Source organism: Microcaecilia unicolor, chromosome 6 (genome assembly GCF_901765095.1).
Source record: "Microcaecilia unicolor chromosome 6, aMicUni1.1, whole genome shotgun sequence".
Lineage (NCBI taxonomy): Eukaryota > Metazoa > Chordata > Amphibia > Gymnophiona > Siphonopidae > Microcaecilia > Microcaecilia unicolor.
In genome coordinates, this window is record NC_044036.1 from 173,503,785 (window position 1) to 173,519,562 (window position 15,778).

Consider the following 15,778-nt stretch of genomic DNA (forward strand, 5'->3'; position numbering starts at 1 on the left):
CTGTTCTGAAAATAAGAAAGAGTAAGAAACTGTATCTGAATTCAAGAAAGCTTGGGCCAGGTACATAGGATCTCCAAGGAAGAATTAATAGCAAGGATGGGCAGACTGGATAGGCCATATGGTCTTTATCTGCTTTCATTCTATTTTTTTCTATGTTAGTTAGATCCACTGCAATGAACTGAACAGCAGCAAATTTAAGAACACAACAATAAGGAGAAAAAGCCAAAAGAGATTTAAGACCCAACCGCTATCCTAAAATGAGAGAGAGAGAGAGAGAAAAAAAAAGCTTTAGTAAACCAAAACCACCGAAGAACCTAAGAGTAAAACAAATGGTGAAATTTACTGATACCTATTAATTTCATTTCCTTGAGTCCTACTAAAGCATCCATACCAATGGGTTAAGTCCCTTCCTGACTAGCAGGTGGAGGTTGAGAAATTTGAACCTTTCTAATAAGATCACTAGCGTTAATGTCTGGTGCCTCCTGGAACCCATCAGCATTTGCTTTGCTCAAACAGCATAGTATCCAGACCACAAAACTTTCCCTGTAGGGATAACCCCTGAAGAATATTATAATTAATAACCATAATTCTCTGCTTCATGCAAAGAAGGAACAGAATGAAAACCCTGAACAATTCCTAATACAGTAGTCTTCCAGGACAGGCCCCAGACTGTTTAATAGGACTCAAGGAAAGGAAATTAAAATGTCACCTTCCTTATTGTCCCATTAGACCAATTCACACCAAAGAAATGTAAAAGTGCAGTCCCTTAAGGGTTAAGACAAGGCCCCCTAACTGAGTGCCCTGCCAAAGGCCACAATCTCATTTGGCCAAGATGCTTTATGAAGGAATGCAGCAAGTTGTCGCTCAGCAGATATATTCTTGTAGAATGGCCTGAGTTTCTCTCCAGGATGCTGCCTGGGTTCAAGACAAGTGAGCCTGCAGCCCCACCGCAACTTTGCATCTTACTATGTAGGCTACTTCAATGACCTGTTTAATCCAGTATGCTATGGAGGCCTTGGATGCTGCCTCCCCCTGGTGCAGCCCCTGAAATAGAGCACAGAGCTTGTCTGACTTTTGAAAGGGATTAGTCACCTTCAAATAGCTTAACACCTCTGTCCACACATCCAGCCTATAGACCTTGTTGAAAGAGTCAACCATCGTTCTCCTTGAATGCTGGCAGAACCACCATCTGACAGATGAAAAGAAGAGATCAACTTGAAAGGATGGAATAGTCTGTATTGAAATAGTGTGCTCCAAAAAGACAGGTATGGATCCTTACAGAAGGCCAATCTGGCCGAACATAGTGCCTCTAGTAACACCATCTTCAGAGTAAGATCCTTCAGGGTAGAATGCTTGAAAAGCTCAAGGGGGGGGGGGGGGGCGGTGGGGGTTCCACCCAGAACACGGAGGATAAAATAGGTCCCACTGACGAGGGCTGAAATGTCTGATCCCCTGCAAGAACCTCACCACATCAGCCCTGGACTCTGACCTAGAAGCAAGAGATGTCTATGGCGTCAGGCGTCCCACAAGGCTCTTCATTATCTGCTCTTTTATTTACTTTGTCTATGGTTCCAGTATGTAAACTGTTGAGGGGGTTGGGTGTTAGTTATCTTTTATATGCTGATGACCTTCAGTTTTATTTTCTTGTTTCATCACAAATTGGGGAAGGGATCAAACTGATTGAATTTTATCTTAGACTGATATCGATCTGGATGAATTTGCTCTCTTTGAACACTGGCAAGACTCAAATTTTGTGGTTATCCCATTCTGGTGAAAAATGCCCGGTTTCCACTTTTCAGTTTGAAAACATATCCCTGCCTATATTAGGCTCGTGAAAACATATCCCTGCCTATATTAGGCTCAGTGAAAAGCTTAGGAGTGATTTTGGATACTGCTTTGTCATTTAAGCAACAAATTTCTGCTGTTATTAAAGTTGTGTTTTTTGAAATATGGTTGGTAGCGAGACAAAGGTTTGCTTTTTGTGGGAAATTTTCGGTCAATAATGCAGAATTATGTTCTGCCCCATTTGGCCTACTGCAATTTGGCCTACTGCAATGCCCCATTTGGACCTTCACAAAAATCTTTGAGGGCACTGCAGGTAGACCAAAACTCTGCTGCTCGGTTAATTGGGGTTATTAATGGGGTTGAACATGTGACTCTCCAATTGCAAAAGCTTCACTGGTTGCCTATTTTTTGGCACACCAATTTTAAAAATGTGTTGATGGTTTTTCAAGACCAACAGGATGAAGCTCCTTTAATCATGGCTCAGTGCCTTAAGGTTTATCAGCCTTCAAGGGAATTGAGATCAGAGATATCTTTTGGGTGTGCCTTCTGTTCATCAAATTCGTCTTGCTGAAAATCATGCTTGTATATTTTGGGTAGTAGGACTGGTTATGTGAAATATACAGTACTTCCATTAGAAATGTTTCAGATTTTTTTTTTAACATTGGTAATGAAACAGAGTAAAGATTTGCTGATTATGCAAGTAATTTTATACTGTATTTTGTTGTCAATTTTGGGGATGCTGTTTGTTCTCTGCTGTCTGTCTTATTGTATAGTATGTTTTAGATTTGATTTTTGCTTTATTTTTATGAGTATATATTTTTTATGTGTATGTTGTAACACACTTAGATGTATTGGATAGGCAGGATGTAAATTTGATAAATAAGAGAACTGCCACCTGGACAAGGAGTCATCATCCTTAATACCTGAAGATTGGATGGTGGCCAATATAACGTTAATTATTACAAAGGGTTCCAGGAGTGATGTCAGTGCTGGGCAGAATGATAGAAATTATAAAGAATAAAATTACTAAACACATGGAGGGGCATAATCGAACGCAAAAGCCCATCTCCATGGGCGCCTATCTCAGAGGACAAGTACGCGAAGGGGTGGGACAGACCGTATTTTTGAAAAAGATGGGCGTCCATCTTTTGTTTCGATAATACGGTTTGTGCTGGGCAAATGCATTGCTTGTTCCAGCCCGCCTTGTTCCAATCCATCTGTTCCAGCCTGCTCCAGCTTGTTCCAGCTTGCCCCAGTCCTGCTGCTCCGCTCTCTTCTGCTCCAAATTAATCCAGCTTGTTCTGGTCCTGCTGCTGAGCTCTCCACTCCAGTCACATCGCATCAGCCTCCACCGCACTCACCTGTTCCTGCCTGCCTGCCTGCTTGCCAATCAACCAACCTCTAAATTGTTCCAGCTTGTTCTAGTCCTGCTGCTGAGCTCTCCACCGCACTCACCTGTTCCTGCCTGCCTGCCTGCCAGCCAATCAACCAACCTGCCTGCTTGTCTGCCCATCAACAACCTGCCTGCCTCCTAGCCTGCACAACTACCTGCCTTCCCGCCTGCTGATTTGCCAGCCCATCACTCTCCTGACTGACTGCTCACCCTCAGTCACTACTTATGGCCCCCATAAACACTCTCTTCCTTGCCCTGTCCCTCCCTAATCTTTTCCCCCTCCCACCACTGCTGTATACTGCACAAACTCACTGCCCATGTCCTCTCCCGTCCTGCTCACTACTGCAACACCCACCACCTCACCATCTCTACTGTCCTCCTCCTCCTTCCTAGCTCTCAACCTTCAACACCTTCCTGCCATGAACCCTTCCCCGTTCCTCCTAAGCGCATCCCGTCTTCATCGCCCTACCTCCCCCACCCTCCTCCAAACTCTCTTGCCCCTTCTCCTGCTATCTGCGGGAGACATCAATCCCAACCCAGGTCCCCCACACCTGTCCTCGTCTCATCCATGCAAACGTTTCCGCAATGTCTCCAATCTCATCTCTATTCCCCTCCTCCCTCCCCTTCTCGTGTGCCCTGTGGAATGCCCGCTCGGTCTGCAACAAACTTTCCTTCACCCATGAACTCTTCATCTCCCGTTCCCTTCAACTGCTCGCCCCAACTGAAACCTGGCTCACCCCTGATGACTCTGCCTCAGTCGCAGCCCTATGCCATGGAGGTTATGTTATCTTTTCTCCCATTCTCCCCGCCCAGCTGGCAGCGGCGTTGGGTTACTACTCTCGCCCTCCTGCCGTTTTCAACCTCTCCTCCTACCACAGTCACACTGCTTCTCATCCTTTGAAGTTCACTCCATCCGTCTATTCTACCCGCTGCCACTCAGAGTTGCAGTCATTTACCGCCCCCCTGATAAGTCCCTCTCTTCCTTCCTTACCGACTTCGATGCCTGGCTCTCCGTTTTTCTTGAGCCCTCATCCCCATCCCTCATTCTTGGAGACTTTAACATACACACTGATAACCCATCCGACTCATACGCTTCTCAGTTCCTCACTCTAACCTCCTCCTTCAACCTCCAACTGAGCTCCACCACCCCCACTCACCAATCTGGCCACTGTCTTGACCTCGTCCTCTCCTCTACCTGCTCACCCTCCAATTTCTGCGCCTCAGCTCTTCCTCTCTCTGACCATCACCTGATCACCTTTACACTTCATCACCCTCCTCCTCAATCCCGCCCAACACTAACCACTACTTCCTGGAATCTCCAGGCTGTCGACCCTCCCACCTTATCCTCTAGTATCTCTAATCTCCTCCCTTCCATCATGTCCTCTGAGTCTGTTGACAAGGCTGTCTCCACTTACAATGCCACTCTCTCCTCTGCTCTGGACACCCTTGCACCATCTATCTCCCGTCCAACAAGGCATACTAATCCCCAGCCCTGGCTGACCCCTTCCACCCGATACCTTCGCTCCTGCGCCCAATCAGCTGAACGCCTCTGGAGGAAATCTCGCACCCATACTTCATTCATTACAAATTCATGCTATCCTACTTCCAGTCCTCCCTATTCCTCGCCAAACAGGACTATTACACCCAACTGACTAATTCCCTCAGCTCTAACCCTCGTCGTCTCTTCGCCACCCTCAACTCCCTCCTCAAAGTGCCCTCTGCTCCCACCCCCCCTTCACTCTCTCCTCAATCACTGGCTGACTACTTCTGCGACAAGGTGCAGAAGATCAACCTTGAATTCACCACCAAACCTTCTCCTCCTCTTCATCCTATAACCCACTCCCTCAACCAACCAACCCAGGTCTCCTTCTCCTCTTTTCCTGAGATCACCGAAGAGGAAACCGCCCATCTTCTTTCCTCCTCGAAATGCACCACCTGTTCCTCAGACCCCATCCCCACCAACTTATTTAACACCATCTCTCCTACTGTCACCCCCCCATCTGTCGTATCCTCAACCTCTCTCTCTCTCCACTGCAACTGTCCCTGACACCTTCAAGCAAGCTGTTGTCACACCACTCCTCAAAAAACCATCACTTGACCCTACTTGTCCCTCCAACTACCGCCCCATTTCCCTCCTACCCTTCCTCTCCAAGTTACTTGAACGCGCCGTTCACAGCCGTTGTCTCGATTTTCTCTCCTCTCATGCCATCTTCGATCCGCTTCAATCCGGCTTTCGCCCCTACACTCGACAGAAACGGCATTAACTAAAGTCTGCAATGACCTGTTCTTTGCCAAATCCAAAGGCCACTAACTCCATCCTCATCCTCCTCGACCTATCCGCCGCTTTTGACACTGTCAATCACAATTTACTTCTTGCCACACTGTTCTCATTTGGGTTCCAGGGCTCTGTCCTCTCCTGGTTCTCCTCTTATCTCTCTCACCGCACCTTCAGAGTACATTCTCATGGTTCTTCCTCCACCTCCATCCCGCTCTCTGTTGGAGTTCCTCAGGGATCTGTCCTTGGACCCCTTCTCTTTTCAATCTACACCTCTTCCCTGGGCTCCCTGATCTCATCTCATGGTTTCCAATATCATCTTTATGCTGACGACACCCAGCTTTATCTCTCCACACCAGACATCACTGCGGAAACCCAGGCCAAAGTATCGGCCTGCTTATCTGACATTGCTGCCTGGATGTCCAACCGCCACCTGAAACTGAACATGGCCAAGACAGAGCTTATTGTCTTCCCACCCAAACCCACTTCTCCTCTCCCTCCACTCTCTATCTCAGTTGATAACACCCTCATCGTCCCCGTCTCATCTGCCCTCTCCTTCTCTGTGCATATCCAGCAGATAGCAAAGACCTGCCGCTTCTTCCTATATAACATTAGCAAAATTCGCCCTTTCCTCTCTGAGCACACCACCCGAACTCTCATCCACTCTCTCATTACCTCTCGCCTTGACTACTGCAACCTTCTCCTCACTGGCCTCCCACTTAGCCATCTATCCCCCCTTCAGTCCATTCAGAACTCTGCTGCACGTCTTATCTTCCGCCTGGACCGATATACTCATATCACCCCTCTCCTCAAGTCACTTCACTGGCTTCCGATCAGGTACCGCATACAGTTCAAGCTTCTCCTACTAACCTACAAATGCACGCGATCTGAAGCCCCTCCTTACCTCTCTACCCTCATCTCCCCTTACGTTCCTACAAGGACCTCCGCTCTCAAGACAAATCCCTCCTTTCAGTACCCTTCTCCACCACCACCAACTCCAGGCTCCGCCCTTTCTGTCTCGCCTCACCCCATGCTTGGAATAAACTCCCTGAGCCCATACGCCAGGCCCCCTCCCTGCCCATCTTCAAATCCTTACTCAAAGCCCACCTCTTCAATGTCGCCTTCGGCACCTAACCACTTTATCTCTATTCAGGAAATCTAGACTGCCTCAACTTGACATTTCGTCCTTTAGATTGTAAGCTCCTTCGAGCAGGGACTGTCCTTCTTTGTTAAACTGTACAGCGCTGCGTAACCCTAGTAGCGCTCTAGAAATGTTAAGTAGTAGTAGTATTTGGGCGGATTTGAGCTGGGCGGGATCAGTTTTCAGCGATAATGGAAACTGAAGGCGCCCAGCTCAAAAATGAACAAATCCAAGGCATTTGGTCGTGGGAGGGGCCAGGATTCGTAGTGCACTGGTCCCCCTCACATGCCAGGACACCAACCAGGCACCCTAGAGGGCATTTGTAACAATTTAAAAATTAAAATAGCTCCCAAGTCCATAGCTCCCTTCCCTTGGGTGCTGAGCCCCCCAACCCCCCCCCCCCCAAACCCACTGTCCACATCTCTACACCATTACCATAGCACTTATGGCTGAAGGGGGGCACCTAGATGTGGGTACAGTGGGTTTTGGGGGCGGTTTGGAGCGCTCCCATTTAGCAGAACAAGTGTGACAGGTGGGTGGGTGGGGGGGTGGGCCTGGGTCCACTGCACCTACTAACAACTGCTCCAGGGACCTGCATACTGTTGTGATGGAGCTGGGTATGACATTTGAGGCTGGCATACAGGCTGGAAAAAAAAGTTTTGACAGTTCTTTTTTTTTGGTGGGAGGGTGTTAGTGACCACTGGGGGAGTCAGGGGAAGTCATCCCCGATTCCCTCCGGTGGTCATCTGGGCAGTTGGGGCACTTTTTTGGGAAAAAGGATCCAAAAAAGTGACCCAAATTCTGGCTTCTGGCACCCTTTTTTTTCCCATTATCGGCCAAGCGCGCCCATCTCTCCTCGGCCGATAAACACGCCCCAGTCCCACCTTCACCACGCCTCTGACACGCCCCCGTCAACTTTGTTCGTTTCCGCGACAGAGTGCAGTTGGAGGCGCCCAAAATCGGTTTTCGATTACCGTATTTTTCGGACTATAAGACGCACTTTTTCCCCCCAAAATTTGGGAGGAAAATGGGGGGTGCGTCTTATAGTCCGAAGGTAGCGAGTTCGGGATCGCCCTCCCGTACTTACGTCACGCGATGTTCCCTGGTGGTCTAGTGACGTCGGGGCAGGAAAGAGCCCCCTCTTTCCTGCCCAGCGCGCTGCTCTCCGTCCTCCTGACTGCTTCCTGACGGTCTCTGCGAGATTCAAAATGGCCGCCGAGAATCTCTGCGGCCATTTTTAATCTCGCCGAGACTGTCAGGAAGCAGTCAGGAGGACGGAGAGCAGCGCGCTGGGCAGGAAAGAGGGGGCTCTTTCCTGCCCCGACGTCACTAGACCACCAGGGAACATCGCGTGACGTAAGTACGGGAGGGCGATCCCGAACTCGGACAAGACGCACCGGAGCACCTAGGTTTTAGAGGAGGGAAAAAGGAACATTTTTTTTTCCTATTTCCCTCCTCTAAAACCTAGGTGCGTCTTATGGTCCGGTGCATCTTATAGTCCGAAAAATACGGTATACCGATTTGGGAGCCCATGAGAGAAAGGCGCCCATCTCCCGATTTGGGTCGAAATATGGGTGTCTTTCTCTTTCGAAAATAAGCTGGATAGACAATCATGGTTTAATGGGACAAAGTAAACATGGGTTGAGCAAAGGGAAATCTTGTCTCACCAATTTGCTACATTTTTTTGAAGGTGTGAACAAACATGTGGGTAACGGTGAGCAGGTTGATGTAGTGTATCTAGATTTTCAGAAAGCTTTTGACAAAGCTCCTCATGAGAGACTCCTGAGAAAATTAAAAAGTCATGGGATAGGAGGCAATTTTATGAAGTGGATTGGGAAGTGGTTAAAAGATAGAAAACAAAGGGTAGTGTTAAATAGCCAATGGAGGAAAGTGAACAGTAGAATACCCCAGGGATCTGTACTGGGACTGGTGCTTTTTAATATATTATAAATAGCCTGGAAATAGGAATAACGACTGAGGTGATCAAATTTACTGATGACACAGTTATTCATAGTTAAATCACCATAGTAACGTACTAAATGACGGGAGATAAAGACCTGTATGGTCCATCCAGTCTGCCCAACAAGCTAAACTCATTTTACATGGTATACAATACTTTATATGTATACCCAAGTTTTGATTTGTCCTTGCCATTCTCAGGGCAAGAACAGTAGAAGTCTGCCCAAAACTGTTCTTGTACTAAAAGTTCTGAAGCTAACATCAAAGCCCCTTAAAATTTACACTCCAGCTCATCATATCTCTTCAATCATGAGGGCACGGTAAAATGATGTCTTACCTGATAATTTTCTTTCCTTTAACACAGCAGATGAATCCAGGAACTGGTGGGTTAAGTCCGCTTACCAGCAGGTGGAGATAGAGATAAACAAACTAAAGGCAGTGATGCCAGAAGCCCAGCCCAGCCCCTTCCTCAGTTAGTATGTCATTCGTAAGCAGTAACCAAGGCCAAAAATATGAAACCGACAACAAGAAACCATCCTCACTATTAAAAACAGAGAACCAAATAAGAACCTTGAAATAACTGCAACTTGTTCCACAAACGGAATCCTTTTCGTGTTCCCATATCTGTCGGCAAAAGAGAACCCGGAAGGAAAAAACATTCACTCTGCGCGGAAAACGAAAAAGAGTAGGCTGAACTAGGGAGGGATCCTGGATTCATCTGCTGCATTAAAGGAAAGAAAATTATCAGGTAAGACATAAATTTACCTTCCTTGTCACCTGCAGCAGATGAATTCAGGAACTGGTGGGATGTACCAAAGCATTCCTTACGTAGAGTGGGAAGCCGACGCTGCCCACGCCAACACTCACATCCTCCCAAGCAGACACGTCTAGCCTGTAATGCTTCGCAAAAGTATGACGGGACGCCCAAATAGCTGCCCGACAAATCTCTTCCAGAGATAAGGCCTCCGCCCAAGAAGCCACCTGCGCCCAAGTAGAATGAGCCTTCAGAGCCACTGGAGACATCCGCCCTTGTAGCAGATATGCCGCCCCAATGGCCTCCTTAATTCAGTGAGCAATGGAAGCCTTAGAAGCCGCCTCACCTCTTTTCGATCCCGACAAGAGCACAAAGAGATGATCAGAGTGTCGAAACTCATTAGAGATCTGCAGGTACCAAAACAAAGCTGTCCGCACATCCAGGAAACGTAGCAACGCAAACTCCCCCGGATAATCCTCTCTTTGAAAAGAAGGAAGATAAACTGCCTGATTGACATGGAAAGCTGAAACCACTTTCGGTAGAAATGATGGCACCGTCCGAATCGACACACCTGCTTCAGAAAACTGCAAGAAAGAATCTCTGCAAGAGAAAGCCTGAATTTCAGAAATCCTCCTAGCCGAAGCGATGGCCACCAAAAACACTGTCTTAAGTGTAAGATCCTTCTCAGAAACCTTGTTCAATGGCTGAAAGGGTGGGCCCTGGAGGGCTCGCAGCACCACATTCAAAAGCCACAACGGGCACAGCTGTCGCAATGGAAGTCGAAGACGAAGAGCCCCGCGCAGGAACCGGAGCACATCAGAGTGAGCTGCTAAAGAGGAACCGTCCAGTTTGCCTCGAAAACAAGCTAGTGCAGCCATCTGAACTCTAAGGGAATTATATGCCAATCCCTTTTGAAGACTGTCCTGAAGGAACTCCAGAATAACTGGAATGTCTGCCCGAAAAGGTGACTCAGCACGCAGAGCACATCACGCTGAGAAAGCTTTCCACACTTACGCGTATGTTTCTGAAGTAGACTGCTTCCGTGCCCCCAAAAGAGTGGCAATGACTGGTCCTGAAAATCCCTTCTTCCTCAGCTGCCGCCTCTCAATAGCCAGGCCATAAGCAGGAGGGATTTTCCATCTGAACTGGCCCTTGATGCAGAAGATCCGGAGTCACCGGAAGTCGCAACGGTGGCTCTGAGAGCGCCCCGAATGAGATACGCATACCATGGACGCCGTGGCCAGTCTGGGGCCACTAGAACGACCGGCCCTTGATGCCACCCTATGCGGCAAAGAACTCTCCCTATCAGAGGCCATGGAGGAAAAACATATAGTAGCTGCTGTTCCGGTCAAGGCTGTAGAAGAGCGTCCAATCCTGCGGTTCTTGGCTGCCTTTTGCGGCTGAAGAACTGGGGAACTTTGGCATTACAAGTCATTGCCATGAGATCCATCACCAGCCTTCCCCAACGCTGACAGATCAGCCAAAACGCAGAGTCCGACAGCGTCCATTCAGCTTCATCCAACAGAGTCCTGCTGAGAAAATCCGCTTGAACATTGTCTTGACCCGCAATGTGCGCTGCCAACAGACACTGAACATGCGCTTCCGCCCACATTAGAAGACGAGATGCTTCTACTGCCAGGGGAAGACTGAGAGTACCCCCCTGCCGATTGATGTAGGCTACCGTCGTGGTGTTGACCGAGAATACACGAACTGCCTGCCCTTGCAGAAGGTCCTGAAAACTCCGCAGCGCATTCACGACTGCTTGCAACTCCAGATGATTTAATCGGCCAAGTCACTTCGAGTGGGGTTCACGATCCCTGGGCTACTCGATGTAGACAATGGGCCCCCCAGCCCGCAAGACTGGCATCCATCACGACTACCACCCAATTAGGAGACGCCAGGGGAACACCTTTCTGTAAATTGGCCGGCTGGAGTCACCACGCAAGACTGTCCCTGGCCTGGCTCGACCAAGGAAGGCGCCGTTGATAATCCAGCGACATTGGTGACCATTTGCGCAAAAGGAAGATCTGAAAAGGCCGCATGTGAGCCCTTGCCCACAGAATGACCTCCAAAGTCGCTGTCATGGAACCGAGGAGCTGAACATAGTCCCACACTCTGGAAGTGTGACGACTCAACAAAGTCCAGACTTGAGAAAGCAATTTGATCCTTCGCCCTTCGGGGAGAAACACCTTCCCCTGCTTCGTATCAAATTGCACTCCCAGATACTCCAGACTCTGAGTAGGAACCAGATGACTCTTGTCCATATTGACCACCCAACCTAAGGATTGCAAAACTGCAATCACTCGGTCGGTGACCACTCAACTCTCCTCGCCCAAATCAGCCAGTTGTCAAGATATGGATGCACCCGAATCCCCTCCTTCCGCAGGAACGCTGCCACCACCACCATGACCTTGGAAAAAGTGCGTGGGGCAGTGACCATTCCGAAAGGAAGGGCCCGAAACTGGAAGTGTTGACCCAGCACTGCAAATCGGAGAAAGCGCTGATGGGACTGCCAAATGGGAATGTATAGATAAGCTTCCCTGAAGTCGAGAGCAGTCAAAAACTCGCCTGGTTGAACAGCAGCAAAAACTGCCCTCAACGTCTCCATGCGAAAGTGACAAACCCGCAAAAACTGGTTTACTTTTCTGAGATCGAGAATAGGCCGAAAACCCCTCCTTTCTTTGGAACCACAAAGAAGATGGAGTACCGACCTGTGCGCCTTTCGAGAGGAGGAACAGGCACGATAGCCCCTATCCTTAGCAGGTCTCGCAAACACTGTAGAATCGCTGTCCTCTTGGCCCGCGAAATACAGTGGGACTCCAGAAAAAAGTCTGTGACGGGAGAGAAGAATTCTAGCTCGTAAACTTCTCGCACCACATCGAGGACCCACTGTTCCGAAGTAATTCTGGCCCACTCTGGAAAAAATAGAGAAAGCCGACCACCTTTCTGCTCTCCTCCTGAGTGGACCTGCGCCCCATCATTGGGAGGCTCAAGAAGGAGCCCCCTGATGAGAGGGGGGTCCAGCCGGACGCTACTCGTTGCGAAAGGAAGAACGCTGAGGATCAATGCCCAAAGCTGCAGTAGCAGTGTGGAGGAGGTAAGGCCCTCCTCAGCAAAAAAGCGTGATGGAGCAGCAAAATAAACTGAGGTGAAAACCCCTCCCCCAAAACGGAGGAGGTCGCAGCCACGGCCCCTGCACTACAGCTAACAGTGCCTGATGACCCCCCCCCCCCCGACTCCCCTACCAGCGGAGAAGAAACTTTACCTAAAACTGCTACCGGAGCCAACTCCACGGCCGATCGCAAAATGGCGTGAGAATCGCCAGGCTCTGAGCAGGAAAGCACGCTCTTGGGGGGGGGGGGCCACTGCTCCATCGAGTCCCGCCAAATCAGCGCACCCTGCGCTGCAAAGGCCCACCGCCGAACGCCATTTCCCGCATCGGGAACAGCATTTTACAGCCTCAGCTGCCATTGCCCGCCAAAGAAAAGGAACCCTGCAGCACTTACCCCGGACCGGGAAAGCACGGGAACTGTCAGCTGAGCCGAAGAAACAAAACTCTCCGACTCTAACCACAGGCAGGCTCAGACAAGCAGGCAACAGAAAGCAGGACTCAGACGGCAGGAACACAAGCCTGCTCTCAGAAGAACACACTTCCCCTCTGCTTCACTGTTTTTTTTGTTTTCAAATAAATCTTATGGTTCTCTTTTTTTTTTTTTAGTGAGGAGGCAGAAACAAACAGAGAAGGAAAAGAACAGCAAAAGCCTGTTCAGAGGGAATCTGAGGTGTAGCAGGGACCCAGCAGCTGAGTATGCTGCCAAAGGGGACACCACCAGTCCGCCACCCCCGGCTCAAACTGGCCACCAGCCCAGGAGCACCCTCAGAAGCCTTGGATCCAGGAGTTGGAGAAAAAGCCGTCCAACACCTGCTGGAGATAAGAGCCATACTAACTGAGGAAGGGGCTGGCCGTGTGGCATCACTGCCTTTAGTTTGTTTATCTCTATCTCCACCTGCTGGTAGGCGGACTTAACCCACCAGTTCCTGGATTCATCTGCTGCAGGTGACGAGGAAAGAAGAGATATGGATGGGCTGGAGTGTGAATTTTAAGGGGCTTTGAAGTTAGCTTCAGAACTTTTAGTACAAGAAAAGTGCTGGGCAGACTTCTACTGTCTGTGCCTTGAGAATGGCAAGAACAAATCAAACTTGGGTACATCACATACCATGTAAAATGAGTTTATCTTGTTGGGCAGACTGGATCATCTCAGTCATTATTCTTATTTCCAGACCATTTATAAATATGTTAAAAAGCACCAGTCCCAGTACAGATCCCTGGGGTATTCCACTGTTTACCTTCCTCCATTGAGAGAAATGGCCATTTAACACTACTCTGTTTTCTATCTTTTAACCAGTTCCCAAACCACAACAGAAAATTGCCTCCTATCCCATGACTTTTTAATTTTCTCAGGAGTCTCTCATGAGGGGCTTTGTCAAAAGCTTTCTGAAGATCTAGATACACTACATCAACCTGCTCACCAAACTGCAAGACCTTATAAAACTGGGCATTCAAATGGCAGATGAAATTTAATGTGGACAACTGCAAAGCGATGCACATTGGGAAGAATAATCCAAATCATAGTTACTTGATGCTAGGGTCCACCTTAGGAATTACCACCCAAGAAAGAGATCTAGGTGTCCTTGTGCACAATATATTGAAATCTCCTGCTCAATGTGCGGCGGTGGCCAGGAAAAGAAATGCTAGGAATTTTTTTAGGAAAGGGGATAGAAAACAAGAAAAGAAATATTATAATGCCTTTGTATTGCTCCATGGTGCAGTACTGTGAGCAATTCTAGTCACCCTATCTCAAAAAAGACATAGCGGAATTAGAAAAGGTTCAAAGGACAACCAAAATTATTAAGGGGGCTAGAACTCATCTCATATGAGAAATGCTCTTCAACTTGGAGCGGAGATAGCTGAAGGGAGGATATGATAAGAGGTCCACAAAATCCTTAGTGGAGCAGAACAAGTAAACATGAATCAATTGTTTACTCTTTCAAAAAGTTAAGACAACAAGAAGACACTCCATGAAGTTACATGGTTAATAGTTTTAAACAAATAGGAGAAGATATTTTTTACACTCAATGAACAGTTAAGCTCTGGAACTTGTTACTGGATGATGTGGTAGAAGTAATTAGCATATCTGCATTAAAAAAAAGTTTTGGACAAGTTCTTGGAGGAAAGGTCCATACACTGCTATTAAGGTAGTCATGGGGAAAACTACTATTTATCCTTGGGGTTGGTAGCATAGAAACTTGCTACTCTAAGATTCTGTCAGATACTTGTGACAAAGTTGGCCACTACTGGAAGCAGGCTAGTGGGCTAGATGGACTATCAGTCTGACCTAGAATGGCAATTCTTATGTTCTTAAGGACTAAACAATGCTCCAAACCCTGCTGCAGGAAGGCCAACTAGCAGGCACAGTGCTTTCCATGGTGAAAAACACGCCACTCAGAGCACCAGCTCTCAAACAGTCTCCACATGTGAGCATAAGCCACAGAGGTGGAAGAGGAACTGTAACAAGGTCTCAACAACCAATGCCAAATAACCTTTATTCTTCAGTTGATGCCACTGAAGGGCAAAAAGGGAGATAAAAGGGACCCTGCCAGAGGATTTCCGAGGTCCTTGTTAAAGGAAGAAGGGGGACCTCCAGAAGGCACTGGATGTCCATGTACCATGGGCATTGCGGCCAATCTGATGCCACTAAATCACCAACAAGGGATACCTTACCACCCTCCACAGCACTCTGATCAGATGCCAATGGGGGGGGGGGGGGACAGAAGTGGGATCCCTGTGGGGCCACAGTTGTACCAGCGTGTCTATGCCTGCGACTACAGCCTCCTTCAAGACCATCAGATCTCAACAAGGGAACACCCAATGAGCCACAATGAGACCAAAAATTCTTCTAGAAGCAGCTAACACTCCCCTGGATCTTGATGCGCGTTCTCTGATCCATGTGAGTTGCTGAGAGGGCTAACAACTTGCTCTCCACTCAATGACACAGCAACACCCTCCAGAGTGTGTTGGTCCCTCCCTGCTTGCTGATTTAAGCCACCATGGTGGCATGGTCTGACAGCACCCAGAGAGCCTCCCCTGCTAGGCTTCTGCAGAAAAATCTGGAGAGTCAAGAGGATGGCTCGGGTCTCCAGAAGACTGATAGGCCAAAGTACCTTCCTCAAAGACCACTTGCCCTACACTACCTTGTAGGCAACCATGCTGGCATCTGTTGTGACCACTATCCTGTGGTCCAACAGAACTCTCTCCTCCCCCTCCCCCGCCAAATAAGCCGAATTGTTCCACTAGGCTAACACTTCCAGAAAGGTAGGGGAAAGTGGCAGGCGGACTTTGAAATCCTAGGAACAGGAAGCCCACCTGGACAGCAAGGCTCTCTGGCCCTAGGCACCATTTCTATAGTCCCT